Source organism: Zonotrichia albicollis, chromosome 3, assembly GCF_047830755.1.
Source record: "Zonotrichia albicollis isolate bZonAlb1 chromosome 3, bZonAlb1.hap1, whole genome shotgun sequence".
Taxonomy (NCBI): Eukaryota; Metazoa; Chordata; class Aves; order Passeriformes; family Passerellidae; genus Zonotrichia; species Zonotrichia albicollis.
The window spans coordinates 77,099,619-77,114,202 of record NC_133821.1 but is presented as its reverse complement, the minus strand read 5'-3'; the positions used below and the strand labels follow the sequence as shown (position 1 = coordinate 77,114,202).

General features: G+C 36.5%; 1 protein-coding gene across 1 annotated transcript in view; it reads left to right on the top strand.

Moving 5' to 3' along the window:
• NT5DC1 (5'-nucleotidase domain containing 1) overlaps positions 1 to 14,584 on the top strand; it is a 126,857-nt gene that overhangs the window by 24,966 nt on the left and 87,307 nt on the right. The gene's annotated exons all lie outside the window — the stretch shown is intronic.

Below are 14,584 nucleotides of genomic sequence, written 5' to 3'. Positions count from 1 at the left end.
AGGGAATCAGCATTGCTATCACCTTGAATGATGGAGCTGTTGCATGGATAGATTAGAGGCAATAGTCTCACTCTTAGGAAAAGAATAATTTTGATTGGATGGCAGTCTATTCAGGACAACAGTATTCAGAAATAGTTTTATTTTAACTAGACCTCCAAAGTAAGTTCAGGAGCTCCATACAGCAAAACTCCTGAAAAGAAGAGAAGTTTTTAGTGAAAATACATAAACACTTCCATGATCTTACTACCTCTGTCTAATGCTGTAGCAAATGAAGGATGAAGTCCTGGTTTCTTCAACATCAGTGGCAAAAATCTCAGCAAGGTTTTTACCTGTAGCCTTACAAAGAGCCCCAGTGGCATGAGGGTGCTTTCACTGGTTCTTAAATATCAACCCTCTTCCCTCCCCAGACAGAAAACAGGCATCCTGAAGTTACCTTCAAAACCAAAGAGAATAAAACAAAGTTGTGACATACCAAAATGTTGTGGAGCTCCAATGCAGAGTGGTAGAGGAGTGAATCCTCCTCTACTAAGGAGTTCTGCCACTGGTGAGTGAGCAGAAGCTGATGATTTCAAGTGCCACCCTTGAGTATTTATCTGGTTTTCCCCTTAGTTGGGTGACTGCTGGACATAAGCTCCTCCCCCAAAATCTGTAAGCAGTAATTACCTGTGTGTGTATAAGTGTGTTTTTTAGGGGTGGGGGAGAGCTATTTTGGGCAGTCATCCTAGATTCTCTTAATTTTTTTTTTTGTTAGTGTTTTTTTTCTCATTATTTTATTGGATTTCTTATTATTTATGAGATTGTATTGCTCATAACTTGTTTTTCCTAAAATTTTTTGGCCCCTCTGTTTTAGGAATTGATAAAGGTAACACTGGGAGAAATCATGAACTAGTAAGTAAGGTTGGTAATTCCAAGTGTTCATTTAAGTTTCTCTGTAAATGTTTTAAGGAAAGACCTATACATTTTGAACTTTGGTGAGCTGTTATTTTCAGGAGTAACCTCACTAAAGTTTGTAGAGACCATTTATGTGAGTAACTAAGGACTATTTATGTGAGTAATTGTCCAATGGGATACAAGTGAGAAATTTCAAATCAATTAAGATATTAATAACAGAGTTGTCAGAGAGCCTGATTACAATTAGGCAGTTATTTAAGGAGATTATCTTCATGTTATACCTCTACACTTCTGTGTTCATGTTTGAGGCATACTACTACACATATAATGCAAGTAATGTTTCTGTATTATGAAATCTTGAAATGTGGGTTTACTTACAGAATGAAAACTTCATTGTGTCCAGTTATAACAAATGTACTGAAATCCACCCTGCTTTATTTTGCAAATGTTAACACAGGATGATGTTTGGGGGTTTCAGTTTAGTAAATTTAAACTGATGCTGGCTTTAGTGTTGGTGGATCAAACCTGGTTATAGTTTTAGCTCTTTAAGAGATTTTGTTAAACTGGTTTTGCTTAATGGACTGTACCCACACACTGCAACTTCTGATTTATAATAAATCTTACATGATTCAGCATTGCTTTATTGAAGTTCAGTCCTAAATAGGCAGTAACTCTCAGTCATTGGATTGTTTGTGACTCTGAATAATATTTTAAAACTGAAGGTTAAAGTAAGAGGCAAGAAACTAGTTTTCTGATTAAGGGTGAAACTGTAGAATTAAATATGTAGTGCACTTTCCTTTAAGAAAAAACACCTACATATAAATTATCTGTGTATTGAAGCTCTTCTGCCAATTGCAGATTTCTTTGATATTCATGTATGTATTCAATTTTGTAGGAGTTATAGGTATACTAATAAATAATGTGTATTACTGTCAATTCTCATGCATGGTAGGTACAGAAGGAACACCTGTTACTGTTCCAACCAAAAGACTGAGCTGGTGGCCCTGAACCCTGTGGCTATCCTCTGGAATGACAGGTTAACGTGGGCTGAATTTTACCTGCTCCATGTCTTTGTTTAATTCCACAGTCTTCAGCTTTTTGGCTTTTGTGTATTATGGCAAACATCCTAGAACATAAGTTACTGTACTGAAAGGGACCAATGGACCATCAAGTCTGTTCTGCTTCCAGTTGTGCTAATACCTTTGCTTAGTAGAGGACTAGATTAATGTTTTAACTTACACTAATAAGTGCAATAATTTATTCAATGTATTGTTGAACAGTTTTTTTTTTTCTATTCTTAGCCATCCTCTAAAAGACACTGTTCTTGTACTGTTTTTGTAAATAACTCTTTTTGCTGCAGGGGTCTTCAGACTAAAGCCTGCTTTCTCCATTAAGCTTGCATGCCTGACCTGGTCAGTGATTTTCAGAGAGTTTGCATATCTGAGATTACATTGTTGCTCCCCACATATGTATTCAGTTTCTTCTAGTCTTTCAGAGAAAGAAACTGTCCTCAGGTTTTTTGTGTGACTTCTCAAGGTTCTCTATTTTAAAAATTAGTCTCTATAAACTCGAATGAGGATCCAGTCATCCACTTTTGACGAAAGTAGCAAATATATGGGCATAAAGTTTATTTCCTCCTTGAAAAAACACAGCTTCAGCACCTTTTTTGGTTTGTATAAATCCAAAAATAGCTTTTGATTTTTTCAAGTATTTAAATATACAGCCTTCAGTGGGAAGTGTGGTTGTTGCTAATTTGATAATATTTGGTTAAGAACAGCAGGCGACAGTTTCATGCACACAACAGTTTTGTGCTAATTTCTTGCCTAATTCATAAATACCCCCAGAGCAGGCACACTTGTGTTACAAAAGCACCAATAATTCACATTGATATTTGCCCAGCAGCCTCACTTCCTGCCTCTTAGCTCCTTCTGGGCAGGAAGGTGAATAGTCTCTATGTGTGTCTGCATAAATAGGGATGATTGTGGGGTCAAAAGGTATATACAGGCAAACCTGTTGTCCTTGTGATTAAACTGAGCTCCACCCTATTGTGCTATCTTACTTCACTTCTTTGGCTTGAGGTTTTGTTTTTTGTGCGTGTGGGAAGTTGAGGTAGAATTGGAGTTCACAGGTTTTGTATGTTTTCCCTGCTCCTGTGGCTATTTCTTATTGACAGAGCACTAACAGGCATTTAGTGCTAAGTGTGCGTATGAAAGGTGTGCTGTGGTATGTATTTGCCCTTGCAAAAATATGTGCAACAGACACACTTGTGTATCTCTATATACAGTATCAGCACATTGTAAACTAGAAAGGTTGTTTGCAAAGCTGTTCTCAAAATACAAACCTTCAGATACTTTTGTTTTATATTAAGAAGTTTAGAAAGTTGTTTTTGCTTACAAACGAAGGTGTCTTCACTCCCTCCTTCCCACAAATAGGGGAAGTAATAGTCAGGAATAAAATTTGATCCATTCTGCTACTTCAGAACTTCCTTTTTAGTAGTGTAGTAGTAGTAGTGTGCTGGCAGCATCTTCCCATTTAAAGGTAGTCACATTATGGCGATGCAATAGCTGAAGTCCTAAGTTTAACTGCAAAAAAGACTCCAAATAGTCTGTATGGGCCACGTGAATGGTACTGAAGTCAAAGCCTCCAGTGCCATTTGCAGCACTCTGCTGTGTTCCATGACATTTGCTGACTAGGTGTTCAGATTGTTGTTGAATGTTGCTGGAAAGCCTGCACTTACTCATGCTTTCCAAAATCCCTTTTTGCTTTGGTCTCTTACTCCCTCAGAGTCAGTGGAAACGTGTAGCATGGAAGTGACACCATGATTTGGGAAATGGGAACTGACTTCCACCACAACCCTGGAAGTTACTCACAAAGTGACTTTGAGTGAGTCCCACAACAAGCAACTCCTTACAAGGAAGAGGCGTAGAACGTCTTAATTAAACATAAATTGTAATATAACAATAAACCACTCCCTGTCATGCATCCTTCAATTAAAAAAAAGAAAGCTGAGAAGCAAAACTCCAGAATGGCTTGTGCTAGGTCCTTGCAGTAGCTGGGAACTGGCCAGTTATGTTCTTGATGCTGAGGATACTCAATGAGAGTATATTTATTGTTTGACTTGGAGTATGTGATCTTAATTTTTGAACCATCTAAGCACAAACCCTGATCTTAGTTTCAAATAACAGAGTTCTCTGAAAGTAATAACTCACAACTTAAACTTGAAATATGTCTTGTTTTTAATAATTGGTCTTTAGTCTTAATCCTGACTTTTTTTCTTCAAATTGCTGTTATAGGTTATAATTACTGTTTGTGGTAATAAATGGTACTCAAGGAACCTGGTCTGTGGAGGGGTGTTTACTCTCTTTATTTGGATTAGTAATCTCAGTTGTGAAGAAAGAGTCAAGAAAGTGCTGGTGGGAGATTTTTCCTTTAATTTAAAAAGTGGACTGAAAAATGGGGAGTAATTTGTTACTGGCCATATAAAATCAAAACACTGTCAGCAACAGGACACAGTGCTTTTGCTGCTTCTGGCTCAGGTCCAATTTTCTTACCTGCTTGAAGTAATCTTGAAGAATGTCCTCATCTGTGACTAGTTTTCTTCTATTAAAATGCTTGTACCCAAAACATATGGTAGTTTTGGAAAGGACTCTAACAGCAAAGTACTCTAACAGCAAAGGACTCTAACAGCTTCTAGCACCATCTCTGGTGAATGAATTCTCCAGTCTCCAATTTTAAGTTTTCGAAGAAAGGTGTTTAAGAGTTTCCACAAGAAGTTTGAAAGCCTGCCATGAAATTAAAGGAATAATTGGATTTCTAGTTTGTGGTGTGCTTTATGGCACTTTGGAAACTTCTAAATCATGTCAACTCCATGGTTTAAAGCTGTTCTCTATCCCTTTCTGTCACACAGTGGTGAGAAGTGTTCTCATCCTCCCACTATAGCAGCCAGGTAAGGCCTCAGTGGGAGTGCAGAGCAGCAAAGTGTTCCACTGAACCTGACGGGCCAAGCTAATACAGAGGGGTTCCAGCTTTTTATTGCCTATGGTCAAATGGACACAAAGGAATAGGTAAAAGGAAAATTTGTTAGCTTGATAGCTATGGGAAATATGGGTGGTTGTTTTTTTGTTTTGTTGCTGTTTGTTATGCTTTGTATTTGAATATAGAATATTTGTATATTCTATTTACATGGAGGGTATTTTCTATTCCAATGCTAGCTGCTTGGACTGCCCAGGACTAGAAAACATCTTGGTGAAGGAAATATTTACCTTTGTAATTGAAAAATAAATAAGATTTATTTTGAGTTTTAGAATGCATGCCGTCTTTTTTAATTAAGAGGCTTGTTAAGCTAGTGTGTGGGGCTGTGCAGCCCTATCTGTATCTATATTTTGATATATAATAAAGAATTCTCTTTAAACAAACAAAGCAAAACAAATTTTGTTACTCCTACAGTCCTGTTGTAGTCTTTTTATAGACTTTAAGTCCTTATACGCTTTTAACACTTGTAATTGTGGTTGAGTAAATGTCCTCCTTTCAAGTAGTAATGGAAAGATGGTGTGTATTTTTTCTGGCACTGCAAAACTGACTGCTGACCAGTTTGTTCTGTTCAGCTCAAGTAACTGTTGATCACAAGAGCTCTATTTAGTGTAGCAATATATTTAAATAGATGACACCCAGTTAAATATTTATCGTTGTATTCTGACTGAGTTAACTTGCAGGGACACTGAATAACCATGTTGAAACCTCAAGAGAAGATGTGTTCTACATAGCTTATAGAGAAAGCTTTGAGACAGACATGAATTTTTGATGAAACAGTCCTCTGAGACAAACAGTATTACTGGTTATTGCTTTCGAACAGCACTACATTGTTTATCACCATGTTTGCTAGGATTGTATGAAGATATGACAATCCTCACCCACCTTAGAGAATTTATGGTAACTGAGTAAAAGATGCCAAAGAGAAGTACTGGTGTTAGAAAAGATGTTTTCCTTGGATATCCTGTTGCCTGACCTTATTCTGCCCTCATTTTTATTTCTCCCTCCCTTGCTTCTGAAAGTAAAAACAACAAATACTGTTTAAATGAATAAATTAATTTGCAACTCCTATCAGGTATGTGGTTTAATTGAAAACCAATCAGTTTCAAGATACTAAAAAGACAAAGCTGGGTTTATATATTAAATATTCATCCTTTCTTTCACAAATGCTTTTCTAATTAATTAGTGTAAATGTTTAATTATATGAAATTTTGTATTTTCACTAGTTCTGTTTAAAACGGCAGACATGCAACTGATGACAGGACTTGCATGAAGAAAAAGAGCAGAAGTATTTCATTAACTTGTTGTACAGTTCAGGAAAATAAAATTTCCAGGATCCTGGTCACTGAATAGCCTGAGTAAATGCAAAGATTTTGCTTTGGATTTTGACAAGGGAGTTCCACAAAACTCTTTCTGGAGCTACTTAAACATAACCAGATGGAGAGGTTTCTAGTCCATTCTAGCTGAAGATGCTCATTTTCAGCCTTTTGGTTCATGTTGATTGCACTCCTAGTTGTGTCAATGCAATGGTTTATAAAACATTTCTTTAAGAATTTGATTTGGATTAAAATCAGACTTTCTTGGGAGTGATGGAGGATGGAGGCTTGTTTTCTGTACGTCCATGTCATTTCACAGTATGTTTAAAACTATTTTTAAATATGTTAAATAGATCATTAGTCTTTAAAAATTGCTGCAAGTCTTCTTTCTATTTTAGTAAGTACCTGATGTTCTTGTTTAAAAAGAGCATTCACATAGAAATGTAAATACGCTAAGTAGTCATATTTTCCCAGTGAGGACTATTTTTATTCTTTTTTTTTAATTCATGCTCTTTTTACTGATTTTTATTAGATTATTTAATATCTTTCTCTACCTCTGTGCTTGCTGGACTCAAGGTTTCTGTCAGAGTGCCCTGAACCACAGCGAATAAAGTAGAAATCATGGAAAAAAAGAATGAGAACCATTTCTGCTATCCCAAAGGTGAAAAAGTTCATGCAGCTTCCTTTGGTATCCCATAATTAGGGGAATCTTCCAAATACTTGGTCAAAAATAGGTGTAACTGAGCTACTTTTTCAAGTGTAGCCACTGGAGCATGTAGTCAGCCTGCTGAATAGTCTCATTCATTGACTATACTACCTGCTGTGGTTTGGACAATTGGCACAGAGTTGTTTTTAAACTTCATGTTTAAAGACAGGTGCCAATGGGGGAAATCCAGACTTTTACAACCAGAACAAATAAAAAGCTGTCTGAGTTCATTTTAAAAATAAGGGGTTTGTTTGTTTTATTAAGTCTGGAATTTTAAATATTGCTGTTTTGTTTTAATTTATTTAAATTGAAACTTTGAAACATTCTTTTGGTGGGTGCATGTGCATAAGGCGGGTGCGAGTCCTGTGAGGAATAGTTGATGAGTAGTTGAACTTGTTTAGCCTGGAGAAAAGAGCCTCAGGAGGGACCTTTTTTTGCTCTACAACTACCTGAAAAGAAGTTAGAGTGGGTTCCAGTGTCTTTTCCTAAGTGGAGAGTGATACAATAAGAGGAAATGGCCTCAAATTGCACCAGGAGAGTGTTCGATTGGATATTAGGACAAATTTCTTTACCAAAAAGTTTGTCACGCATTGGAACAGACTGCCCAGGGAAGGAGTGGAGTCACCATTCCTGGAGGTATTGAAAGACCCGTGGATGTGGTGCTTAGGGACATGGTTGGACTCACTCATGGTGCTGAGTTAATGGTTGGGCTAGATGATCCTAAAGTCTTGTGAAATCTAAATGATTCTATGATTCTGTATAAATTTTTTATACTATCTCACTTATACAAAATAAGCTTGAGTCCGTGAAGCCTAAGTGTTCCTAATATTAGTAATAGACTAGTTTTCATTTCAATTAGCTGAAACTGAATTTTTACAAGCATTGTATTGTCACATAGGAGAGTCAGAATTACTTGCTTTTAATGAAGTGCTAATGCAGTGTCAGCCCTGTCACAGAAAACCTACAAAGTTTTATAGGTGACATTTGCTGTATTACCTGACTCAAATCACGAGTTTCAGTTTTTCCTGTAGGACATCTGCCTCCATAGGAGGAATACCACATGAATATGAGGGATGATCTCTTTTTATGAACTTTACTAGTAGTCTTTTGCATTCAAAGCTTTGAGGACCAAAAGAGAGTTATATAAAGAGACTCATATGTGAAACAGATACTTTCCAAACAACTGATACAAAAACATGTGAAGATACCAAGAAAGATAGGGACTCCTGAACTCATGACAGGCAGCCTGATCAGATTTCATCGTGTTTCCAGTTTCCCTGCTGATACTGCACTGAATGATGAAAAAACAAAATTTAAAACTGGACTGCTGCTGGAGGTGATGTGAAATGACTTCTGCACCCATTGACAGTGATCTCCACAGATCACAGATACTCCATCAGTGTAATTCTGCTGCATACAAAAGGGGGGATAGGAAATGGGCTAAGGAGGGAAAGACTCATTTATCCATGTCAAATAGTCAAATCACGAATTGTGATGTGAATTGTATGATTATCTCATGCAACATCTCTCTGAAAAATGTCTTGTAGAACTTTTGGGTTTATCCTCCAAAAAGCTATGAATTCCAGTTTAAAAGCTACTGTGTTTGTCTTCAGTGTGGAAAAGTATCTTATGATGATTAGGGGGAGGACTTTTTAACAGTAGAAAATAAGAGTTGCTCTAAATTAGTTTTCAACCGAAAATAAGTGTGGAATCTGGGAAGCTATGGCTAAAGTAAATGCTGTTATTTGATGTAACATCTATGCTAGTGTCATTACATCATTTAACAATAAATCTGGTACATTCAATTCATTGGTTCTATTGCCATTGCATGGCTTATCCAATTAGTGTCTGGTTATCCCTTGCTGCATGAGAAACAAGGCAAGGTTCTATCTTTATATGTACATATTTGTAATCTCATTCTGCATGCCTGCTTTCCCTTTTTTTAAAGATACTTCACATTTTTCTAGCAATAGACTTCAGTATTAGATTTAGATGTAGTAGATTCAAAAAGAAGCCTTATATACAGAAGATCCATCTGCAAATTCAGTAGAAGTTAAAAGAATGAGATTTAGAATTTTATTTTTTGATGGAAACTCTTTTCATTTACCTGCTTGAAATATTTTTAAACAAAGCTGAGAATCTTGAAACAGTCTCCTTATTTCAGGAAATAAGCATAACATTGTTTGTCTGTTGAAATATTAGTTCACCAAGAATGCATGTTAGTTCATTCAGAGAGAGCTCATTGTTTCAAAAAATAGACCACCTGTGTCTGTAGACCTGTGGTGGGATGTGTTTGCTTACTTAAATATTAGTAAGTAAAAGCAAAATTAAAATGCTAGAATATTTTTCTCCTGTTTCCTTTTTATACCTGTCTAAATCCTGATCTTTTTTGGTATGTCCTGTGTACATAAATTGTATTTAAAAATTGGCTTTCATAGTTGGATTCCACCTTTGGCTATGCTGATGACCACAGGATGTTTACATGAACTATGGCAGACTTTTCCCTCTGAGCCTCCCCTGCAGTGCTATATCCCTGAGACACTCAAGTCGTTTAGAACAGGGGGTTTTGTTTGTTTGTGCACCAATAGCTTGCAGGTACTTTAAGGGAAGGTATATTTAGGCTGATCACATAGGGAGTGCCAACACTGTTGGAAAACTGAGCTGGCCAAGAGCATGAGCAGAATTTATTTGATATGTGAATTAATCTCTGGTCAACCTTACAAATTATTTAATACCAATATAGGATAATTTTACTACCTTTACCAGTTTCTAGAGATACCAGATACCAAAAAATAAGACAAACTTTTGCATTGACAAAGCAAGATTGTTTTACGAACTTAATTGGAATAGTGGACACAGTTGTGTCACATTATTTCTAAAACTGATTGGAATGTTTAAACTTCTACTGGATCATCTTTTAGAAGGAGAGAAATATTTCAATGTAAAAGTTTATATTCTTTTAAGAAAACAATCTGAAGTTTCCGGAGAATTTGATTAGGAGCTGTTGTAGTGATGCTACCCATGAATCTCACAGGGCTCAGTGGTCTCTTGGGAGCACAGAGACCATTGGTCTCTGTGACCAATCTTGGCGTTTTGATATGTAAAAATCAAAAATAGTCATAGATGAAAAGGACCTGTTTCTGTTGAGACTTGGCAGATATAGTCAGCAAGTTAAAATTTCAGTATTTTTAAACCATTTTTCATGCAGGATAATGCAGGATGCACTACCTGAGGGCAAACTGCCTCATGGCATTTGTTCAAACTGCTGGCAGAAGCCTCTGTCCAAAGTTGTTAAAATGCTTCTTAGAATCCTTCATTCCTAAGTTACCTGAAGGACAAATATGACCCCTCGTACACAGGTGGTTTTTTGTGTCTAGTAGTTGGGAAAAGTTGGCTTGCATACTTGCATACAACTGCAAAAAAGTGATGGTCAGCAAGACTATGTTTTGTGTTTGGAGTTATTTTATGGCTTACATCTAAAATGTCTGCTTGAAATAAAACATGATTTTTCCAAGTTATACTAATGTTCAGGAAAGGACTTCAGGCTGTCCAAGTCTCAACCATCAGCTTATAATCAAGGCCTGATGGCATCTAATTACATTTCAGGTAACTGCACAGTGGCTGGCCTGTGAAGTAAAATATTCCTGTTTTGGCACTGGTTTATGCAAATGCGGCTTCTGATGTTTTTGCAAGGACATATATGCCCTAAGTCTTTATTTAACAGAAAATGAATTTATAAACAGAGTCTAACAGGTTCTGAGTTTCTGCAGTGAAGCTTATGGCCCATTAAAGCTTAATCTGCTCCCTATACCCTACAGCGCAGCATTTTTCCTTGACTTCTGTATTTATGCCGCATGCCTGGAAGGCACATAGGAAGCATCTCAAGTTTCTGTTCTTGTGCTTGGAGGACAAAGTAAATGTGATTCTATTCTGTCACTGCCTTTTCCAAAAGAAACACAATCTGTTTCTTTTGGAGAGTGCTCCATTAAGCAGTTAAGTAGATGGGAGGTCTTGATGCTGAAGGTGTAGATAAGCTCTTTGGGGCATTTAGCTGCCAAACTCTAACAAGCCTTTATTGTACAAATGCAATCAGAAATTTGTAATAATTGCATAAAATTTTGTGGTAGTGGCAGATTGGATATTTTGCACATTGTACCCCTATGTCCCAAATCCAAACCTATGGAAAGAATTCATGCCTTGGAGCTGCTTTGCAAGATGTATGTACAGGACCAGGGTAGAAACCTTTTTTCCTGACTTTTTATTAAAGGATGACCAAACAGTTTTAAACAAATATTTTTGAAAAAGCCAAAAGCATGAGGTATAAGAAATTACAGTTATTGCATGAATGAAGTATTGAGTTGGACTGGTGAAAATTTGGCAGTATTTTATCAGAAAACCCAATCCTGATGAAACACAGTTCACACTAAAGATTAATTATATATATTTTCTGTTATAACATCAGGTAATTATTTTAATGCTAAACTCTTTTATGCTTTACAATTTAGGGCATTGGGGTTTTTCTAAGGAAAACTATTTTCACAGTCTTTGCTTTTTATTTTTAAACACATAGTATTTCATTTTGTTATTAAAAGCTGTTTGATCTACAAAAACTGATATTGAAAGTTGTAGACTATCACTCAATTGCCATGAATTACAATGAAATCTTCCCAAGGAAAAAAGTGCCAAGAATACAGGTGTTTCATATGTCCTTTATAGTACTGTAATTTAAAGCATGATCTCTTGTTATCTCTGTTGTCTTGTTCAGAGACTTGTTTCCTTACTGGTAACTGTATCCCTCTGAGATCCTCTTGCCAAACAGATGCTAGGAGTAAGAAATTAGTGCTTTGGAAAAGTTGAAACTCACAAATAAACTAGCTTCAGGCTTGTCATCTCCTCATAAAGGCATTTCTTTCCTTCTTCATCCCGGATTATTTATCAAGTTTGCACTTGGAGGACCTTTTAAAGATGAGTACTGCAATGTTCCTGGCTCTTTTTGAAGAACAGTAGATTTATTTATTTTTTTTAGTATGAAAAACAGTGGCAAAGACCATAAGAACTGTATTTTTTAATTCTGTTTTCCCAAGATCTGTCATTTGTTTTTCTTAGTCCAGAACAGAATGTTTGCTCTGAATTTCAGTTATTGTCACTTTAAATGACAAAAATTTAGAAAAAACTTTCTGCATTCTCTGTGGTTTGGAGCTGATTGGACTGTTATTGTTACCCTCCTGTGTATATCAGAATAAACTGTAGAAAACTATGTTTAAGAATATCAATATATCTTTTGGTTTGCATCCCACGGGGATGCTTTCTGAAACTGGTTGGTCATTACAACATGGAAGTACAGAGAGAAGATTAGATTTTTAAAACACTGCATATGTGTGCATATTTGATTCTTTTTAAGGCTCTTTTAGGTCCTTTTCCCCCTGCACTTTGTTTCATTATGGATAGTGTGATTAGGCAGGGATTAAGGATTGTCTGGATTACACAGACCTCCAGCTTTTCTTAGTGTCCTCATGACAGGAATCTTGCATGCCAAAGGCATATATATTATGGAGAATATAACCCTGAAAGGGATTTGAGTAGCTGTGGCTATTGCAAAGAGTCCTGTCTCACATCAGTTAAAATGATTCCTGTAGAAACTGCTGCCTTATTAGCCACCACACATTCTGGAGTAAGTTTTGAGGGTGTTGGAAGTACTCACAATATTACCTCTGTTTAGGCAGTGCAACATTTAAGCCCATGTCCCAGATAGCCTCATCATAGGTGAGGCATCCTCTGAATACCACTTTTACAGAGGCAACTAACTGCTGTCCTCAGATGAGGCTGGAGATAAGAACTCATTATTTCCTCCAGTGACTGACTGATGTATTCTGACACTCAATATTCTGTCAGTTAGAAATCCATTCTTAAGTATCTGATTGTGCCATCATTTATGTACTTATTATATGTATTATTATTCAGTACTGAATGCTCTGTAATGCCTGCATCTTTCTGCATCTGGCCCTTAATGTCTGATGATGATGAATGGTGTCCACTGCCTGTAGGCAGAATGACCCAAAAGGACTAAATCAAGCCAGATGCTGTCCACATTTTAGTCAAACCTTCCTAAAATGCACTTGTAAGTACCTTCGTTGGTGGAGGATGATAAGATTGTATAGCTGACTACATTTCTGTTATAGTTCCTAAATAGAAGTTAGGCAGTAGAAGATAGGATGATTAGTTTTATTTCTTTGGACTTCATTATGATGTTGGATTGTAGGTTTGTAGTTTGGGGTGTGGGGAAAATAGAATATAATACTAAAATAATGTATTTTAAGAATGGCCTCAATCCCCTTTACTGCTATTACTGCTAAATTTTTTCTCAGCCTGTCACCTCTTCTAAGTTGCTTCCCAAAGTTTGCAAAATGGCAAACCATAAGGAAACAACAAAGGAAATCTGTGTTGCTTTCAGGCTATTCTCTTTCCTCTTTCCAATACCACATCAGGATGTGGGTTTACTCCCGTTAGAGCTGCAGGACTTCATCTCCTGAAGACTTTCTGGGCTGGTGGAAGTGGGTGTAAAGGGAGAAGACATTTAGCTTGTAACTAGAAATGTGAACACAGTACATTTCCTACATAAAACATGGAAGCAATATGTATAGAACTGAAGGCTTATCTCAGTTTTTCAGTGTTTTTTTTCTATGCATTTTTAGGTTTGCTCTCTGCTTCTCAGTGTATTTGATGCTTATTCTTACTATTGTGCTCTACTTATGCCATTCACCGTGGTGTGGGTGGGGTAATAATGCTCATGCATTATCAAGCAGGGGTTCCATGGAGCCAAACAGTATAGGTGAGTCCTTTTTTGAAAGGGTGAATCCTTTTTGAAAAGTAAGGCCAAACCAGAAAAGTAAATACATTTTTGAAGCTGGCTAGTACAGAGACTTAGGTAGCAAGAAACTGCTGCATTGTATAAAATGTTCTTGCTGCAACTTGTCCAGTCCATGTTGACGTAGAATCACTGCTTTGAAATAGAAAAATTCAGCTAGAACATAATTAGGTCATATTTTATTTCTCTTCAAAAACACTATATACAAAATTCTGTATTTAGTATTATTACCAAAAATGATAGTCTGTCCATTGAGTCACTTTAAAATATATTCCTCTAAAAATGCAACCTGAGACCAAAGTCAGTAATCCTGAAACTTCAGAGAGAATCACTGTCTACTCTTGCTGAAGTCTTTGGATTTTCTAATTTTGTTATAATTTCTGCCATGCTGTCAAAGATCAGAATTTTCAATCTGTCTCATTGCAAATACTGTATTTTTTATTCAATAGAACTGAAGATCATCTGAGTTTGAGTCCTAGCCTAGGCATGCTAGATAAAAACAAGCTTTAAATTTCTCATTCATTTTATTTGTATAGTTGCAAAATGAAAAACCTGCTTCTTGGCTCTTAACTCCAAGAAGCTGCAGAGGAACTCAGGCTGGTGATGCAACCCTGCTGTAGTGAGAGCCCAAGAATGCTGTCCACTCCATCAGGTCAGGTTTGGAATTCAGGGCACTTCTCTTTTGTTTGTGTCTATGAGCTTGAAAGAAGCTTTTTCCTGAAGGAAACAAATATGGATATTTTTATGATATGCCACTTGTTTGAAGTTCCTTCTTCT